Source organism: Octopus bimaculoides, chromosome 11 (assembly GCF_001194135.2).
Source record: "Octopus bimaculoides isolate UCB-OBI-ISO-001 chromosome 11, ASM119413v2, whole genome shotgun sequence".
Taxonomy (NCBI): Eukaryota; Metazoa; Mollusca; class Cephalopoda; order Octopoda; family Octopodidae; genus Octopus; species Octopus bimaculoides.
In genome coordinates, this window is record NC_068991.1 from 32242215 (window position 1) to 32249572 (window position 7358).

Sequence of the window (7358 nt, forward strand, 5' to 3'; positions counted from 1 at the left end):
ATATATATATATATATATATATATATATAGGAGAATTTACAAAAAAAAAAACAACAGACGAGGACAGGTGGTGTAAACAACAAAAGGATGTATTAGTTTAACGCTTGGGAATAGAGAAAGTTTTTAATGTTTCGAGCTACACTCTTCAACAGAAAGAATACGGAGAAAACAAGGAGAAAAATATATATATGTATATATATATTTATACATATTTACATATATATATATATACATATTTACATATACATATATACATACATATACATACATACATATATATATATATACATGTTTACATACATACATACATATATATATACATGTTTACATACATACATACATATATATATATATATATACACACACATACACACACACATATATATACACACACGTAAACACAGAGAATGTTGTGTAAGGTTAACAACATCTAAAAGTATTAGATGGCAATGGATGGAATGCTTATGATCATAGGTCTATTAAGTCAGTGCTGACTTGGAGTTAAAGAATAATAATAATACAAACATACATATACATTCACAAATTCCACACACAGAATAACAAACCAGTGTATGCACACATATACAAACACACATATGTGCATCTGCATACACATATAAATATACATGTATGCATATAGACATATGTACATACTTACATGCACACATTAATCCTTCATCCTTACACAGTGCCTAAAATAAGTACTGAGAGAGGTTGATGTAATGAATAATGTCCTAGTCAGTGCTTCAGTATGGCCAGTCTAATGACTGAAATCTGTGAGAGCAGTCAAAGAATGTAATAAAATTAACAGATTAAAAAATACAAAAAAAACTGTGTCTTTAGTTTATTCTTTTACCAACCCCGGAGAGTTTTGCCATACTAGGGAACCATCATTCATTATATTTGAAAAATATTAGTAGTTGAGAAATTTGCTTTGCAACCACAAGGTTTCAAGTTCAATCCCACTGTGTAGTACCTTGGCAAGTATTTTCTATTATAGCCCTATGTAGACCATAGTCTTGTGAGAGAATTTGGTAGATGGAAACTATGAGCCATTGACACTACCCACGCTTTATTTTTTCATATCATTAAAAGCTGCTCCTCAAAACAAAACCAGAGACCAACTGATGTAACAAGCAACCATCCTCAATGTCTACAATTATTCTAACAGTTACTGTTTGCTGCTTACTGATTATAAAGTTGGAGTTAAGGTCAGACTAGACATAGAAATTATAAATACTTACACACTTAGTCATCAATGATGGCACAGAGACAAATTTAAAACAAACAAAACCTCCACAGAGGAAAAGTGAATGTGAGACAGATTATACATATATACATGTATGCACACACATGTATGAATGTGTGTACATACATACATACATACATACATACATATATATATATATTTACATATACACAGTGTACATACATTGTACATTAGATGAGAGAAAGTCAAGGAACGTTTAAAATGAACCAAGTAAATGTTATAATGACATTTTCTATAAAAATTTCAATTCTTTCCCACTACCAGACTTTGACAAAGTCATTATTTAACTTTAGTCCAGGTTTACAAGCTTGGACTAAAAAGAGAACAGTCCCTTCTCCAAGATTCTTGTAGGTAATTTTCATGCAAGTCATGGCACTTATAAACATCAGGTATTTATGAAACAGACAAAAGGAATACAACCCATCAGACATAGTAGCCAAATCTGCCTCAAATCACACCATACCATCTTAAAAATGAAAGGATATACCTGAATGAAAAAAATAATCTATGATCATAGGCCCACTTGATCAAGGACTAACCTAAGGTTAAGCAAAAACAACTAGATATACTCAATAAAATGCCATGTGGTGAGAGTTAATAAAACATTTCCAGTGGACATGAAACCCATCAACATCACCTGCCCTAAATGCATACATAGCTGAAAGTCTAGGCACTATATTCCGCAGCTATGCAAAGTCTTCTTTATCATCCAGCAGAAAAATAACAAAAATAACAAAAATGATTTGGACCCAACAAAAATTTTTAATTACAGTAATTGAAGAGCATTGTTACCAGTAAATGAGTACAAGTGAATTTAAAGTCCCAATCTTAAGTGGTTACACAAAATTTATAACTAATAATCCTTTCTACTAAAGGCACAAGGCCTGAAATTTGTGGGGATTGGTCTGGTCAATTATATTGACCCCTGTACACAACTTGTACTTATTTCATCAACTCCGAAATGAGGAAAGGCAAAGTCGACCTTGGTGGAACTTGAACTCAGAATGTATAGATGGACAAAATGCTGCTAAGCATTTTGCCTGGTATGGTAACATTTCTGCTAGCTCACCACCTTTATTATAATAATAATATTCCTTTCTATTACAGGCACAAGGCATGAAATTTGCAGGGAGGGGGTAAGTCGAGAGAAAACATGTTAAAAAGATAGGTCGGTTCCTCTCCAATTTTTTGTAGATTCTTAAATTTATCTTCTTCTGTGTATATATATATATACTACTAAACAAACATGATTTTCATTGAACTCCTAATACTTTTTGTTGAATACGCTAGTAAACTGTTTTTAACATTTTCTTATTATTATCAAAGAATGTATATATGTATTTTAATACTTTTGTGACAACCAGTACTTAACACAACAAGGCTTATACAAAGCTTTACATCTTACTTTTGACAAGCTTTTTCTAAAAAAGTGAAACCGTGAGTGAATAAACATCTTTAAAATTGCATTTTCAAACCTTCTTTCATATGTATATATATATATATATAGATATATGATGATTATTATTATATACTTAATATCTGTAATATTTAAATGAATGAATATATTTAAATGAACATATATAAATAAAGGGTGATAGATTGAAAGAATCAGACAAAATCTGACACTATTTTAATATGATAAATTATTGACTATTGATGAGATAGAGGGGGCAAGTTATAACTAATAATACCACTGACCCACAGTGAAGTATTCCCTTTGGTAGGTAACAATTGATAATGATATTAATAATTAATATTAATTATACTGAACAAGAAAGTAACAATGTCATTGATCTACATAAAAACCTTGTGGCAAAGTATATTTAATAGACCTTTAATCAAATGTATTCTAACCATGACCATCCTATCCTATTTTCAGAGTTAGTGTATCTAGAACTAGATTATCTAGCATGTTTCTCCTTAAAAACAGTAAAGATGAGTTGAGGGAGATTTGGCTGCTGTTTCCATCAGTCAAGTGACTAACAGGGTAAGTATTTGAATTGAAGGGGGAAATTACGTATTTAACAAATTGTAATTTCATATTGAATTTAATGCATTTTAATGAGATTCATAAAAAAAAAAGAGTCCACACAAAATGGAGTTAACTACATAGATAATTAAATAAAACCATAAATGAGATGAAAAATCAGAAATGAGCCAACAGCAACCAAACTATTTTGATTAAAAGAAAAAAGCAGAAAGTAAGAACTGAAAACAAAAATAGAGAAGTCACACAGAAAAAAAAATGAGAAATAAAGCAGAATGATGTTTTAGTTTATAAATGATTGTGCAGCGCAGTAGTATTATATCTGTTTCTTTTTTCTTCTTTCTTTTCCTCCACACCAACCAATTATGCGATAATTAATCAACCATTACAGCAAGTTGTTTCTACAAGTTTATCATTAGTTGTAAAACAACACTCACCTTACTTTTGCATTAATACTATTATGATTTCCATTGACATCACAGTGATAGAGAAGACTGGCATTCCTATTGAGCAACAGTTCACTCACTGAAATGACTGGAGTCTATAAAGATTGCAGACAAACACTTAGTGCTTTTAGTTGCATCTCTGAGTTCAAATCCTGACAAATTCATCTCTCAAGTATTACAGCCAAATATGGTGATCAACAGTCTGTTAGAAATCATCATCATCATCATTATTATTAAAGCAGTGAGCTAGCAGAATTGTTAGCAAGCTGGGCAAAATGCTTGGCAGTATTTCATCCATCTTCATATTCTGAATTCAAATTCTGAGGTCGACTTTGCCTTTCATCCTTTCAGAGTCAATAAAATAAGTACCAGTTGAACACTGGGGTCAATGTAATTGACTCATCCCTCCCACCCCAATTTCAGGCCTTCTGCTTATAGTACAAAGGATTATTATTATTGCTATTATTATTTCCACCAAGGTCAAATTTGCCTTTCATCCTTTTGAGGTAGATAAAATAAGTATTAGTTGAGCACCAGAATCAATATCATTGACTTACATTCTACCCTTAAATTGCTAGCCTTGTGCTAAAATTTGAAACCATTACCATTAAGCAGTGAACGAGTAGAATCATTAGCACATTGGGCAAAATGGCTAGTTTTATTTCTGCTGATTCATAACATGCAGTGTTCAAATTCCATCAGGGTCAACTTTGCCTTTTCTCCCCACAAAATGGCTGGCTTTGTTCCAAAATTAAAAAGAACACTTATCACTAGATTATTGTTAGAGTGAAGGTGATGGGGTGAGAGAAATAGTAAAACAATGACTAAATATTTATTTATCAAGTGCACACTAGCAATACCCAACACTTGTAAATTTTGCCACCATTGTGTAGAAGGTAGGAATGTTATATAGTAACAAGTTCCTAATAAATCAATTCTCCAGCCCAAGATCTCATTTCATCTAGCACAAGTACAAAAGAAAGTTACACAGAGCAGTTCTTCCCATCTCATTCTCCTCTCCCATAAATCTGTCAAGTAACTTTGGAAACCAACAAAACTGTTAAAAGTCTATGCTTGCAACAGTTAGTCAATAATTAGTCAATAAAGTTGTTTGTCAAAAGTGCTGAATCTAATGCTCAGAGCTTTATGCGTCTCCTAGGAAAGAGAAAAGAAGGGGAGAAGTGGCATTACCAGTTAGGTTGGAGTCAGATAAAATGTAAATGTGGGGAGCCTTACACTAAAATAAGAAAATGTTGTTGCAGTGTTGGAGGCTGGCTGCAATGGAGAAGGGAATCAAATTAAGCTCTATTTGGTTTCATTCTTCTGGTACCAAGTACAAAACCTAGTAGACCCTTCAACCAGCCAAAGCCAAGTCAATATTAGTTATATACACTGACTTATTTCTACTCAACAAAATTTAACCTCGACACAAACCAAACGAAATTGCTATCATCATGGTGTCGAGCATATTTCACTACAACCCTAACTAGACTGTTATTTTTCATATGAATGGTGCCCAAGTAATTGCCTTCAGTCATTATAACTTTTGATATCTACACATGTGCATTATAGCACATCAAATATAGTGATTATATCACCATTAATCTTGAAAATAAAAAATTATTTTGTTGAACAGGTGGTCTAAGACCAAACTAAGTCCAGAGTTGTTACCCTTGCTTTACAAAATCAGATTAACATACTAGTCATTAAGTGAGACTTTCTGCTATTCACAATAAATATGATGGGAAAGGCATGAATATCACACAATCTCATTCCCTACCTATTAATTTTGATGATATTGTATTACTCTCAACTACTAAGTGTAGCAATAGTTTTCCTTCACTAGTGAAACCCAAATCCACTGAGAGATGCATGAACGCCACACACTCATTCTTATAAATTTGCAGTCATTTGTCTTTCAGTCAGAAATCCTTATTTTTACAGCGTTTTCCTTCACAAGCATAGATGGAGAAAGGTGATATAGCATTATATTATATATGCATGCATGTACTTATGTACTGTATGAATAGATAGATAGATAGATAGATAGATAGATAGATAGATAGATAGATAGATAGATAGATAGATAGATAGATAGATAGATAAACAGACAGACAGACAGACAGACAGACAGACAGACAGATAGACACCCCCACACACACATGTCTGTGTGTATAATAATTTAGTGGTGTTGTCATAACTATTGAGTTGCTTCTGCTTCCTCGTTTCACTGAACCAATGCCAAAGAAAAATTCGAAATGCACCATTTAATCAATACTGCGGTGAACTTAACGAAGATAGAAACGTCAACATTAGAAAGGGAGGAGGAAGTTCCAGTTTTCATTTTCTTCGTCTTCCTAAAATATGACGACAACCGTAAAAAATAAAGCTTCACAATTTATAGCTGCACACCTATACACATATGTCTCGTAATAGAGATATAAAGACAATATAATGACGAATGCCATAACGCCATTCTGGATAAAAAAAAAAAAACCTTTGCCAATGAAGTGGTGGAGAGGCAGACAGCATCGCTACAAGACATTGACATAATATATGCAATTAACATGTACTTGTGTCTCTGTGTAAGTAAGCTGTGTGTGCGCCCGCGCGCGTTTCTGTAAAGTTGGTTTTCTGATCTTCAAAGTGATTCGGAGGAAGTTTAGGAGCTAAACATTCAACCCTATCATTTATTCTAATTATTATGCTAATTCTTACGCTTCAATATTTATAGTGTGGTATTTACTAAGGTTAGATTCCATATATGCGCATATGTGTGTGTGTATGTATGTATCTATATATATAAATGTATGTATATATGTATATATATATATTATGTATATATATTATATATATATATTATGTATATATATTATATATATATGTATATATACATGTATATATAGATGCATATCTGGGTACAGGACGTAGCAAAAAAACGTGGACAAAATGATAAACGGAATACAGAAAACACACAGGCCACATAGAGAACATTTCCTTCATCAGCTGCCACCATTCTAAAACTAAGCGTTTCGAAGAGTTAGGCCAGGACGCACTGTTAGAATGGCTCTTCCCACGGACCACAAATTAAATTTAAATTAAATTTAAATTAAATTTGTAACGTGGAGGAATGTAGTGGCGGACAGAAAACAAAACAGGAAAACGAAACAGTGAAAACAAACAAGAAAGGCTATACGGCCAGACGTGAAAAAAATGTGTATACTGAACGCTGTGATGCGACGAACTGAAAGGAAGAGAGACGAAAAGAGTTCGTGCGAGCATGGTGATGGCCAAGATAGGAAAGGAAGAGAAGTAGCCGGACACGTGACCAGCGAGGGGTAAAGAGAAAGAGTGGTGGAGGGAGAAAAAGGGGAGGAAGTAGAACATAGTTGAGCAACGAGAGACAAGGATGAAGAGGGAGATATAGTAGTGAAGGGGAGAGGCGAAGAACAACAGAAGGAAGAACGAGAGGGAGAGAAAGATACAAAGATAGATAGAATCGCGTCAGAAATATAAAGTTAAAACTTACTTGCAAGGATGACACATGCGTTCGATCATATAATAATACAAATAATATGTGAGTATATGCATATATACGTACATGTATGTACATACCTACATCTACATGTATATATAAATGCATATCTGGGTACAG

General features: G+C 33.0%; 1 protein-coding gene across 5 annotated transcripts in view; it reads right to left on the reverse strand.

Moving 5' to 3' along the window:
- Nucleotides 1-7358, reverse strand: part of LOC106868368 (reticulon-1-A) — a 234477-nt gene that overhangs the window by 211701 nt on the left and 15418 nt on the right. The gene's annotated exons all lie outside the window — the stretch shown is intronic.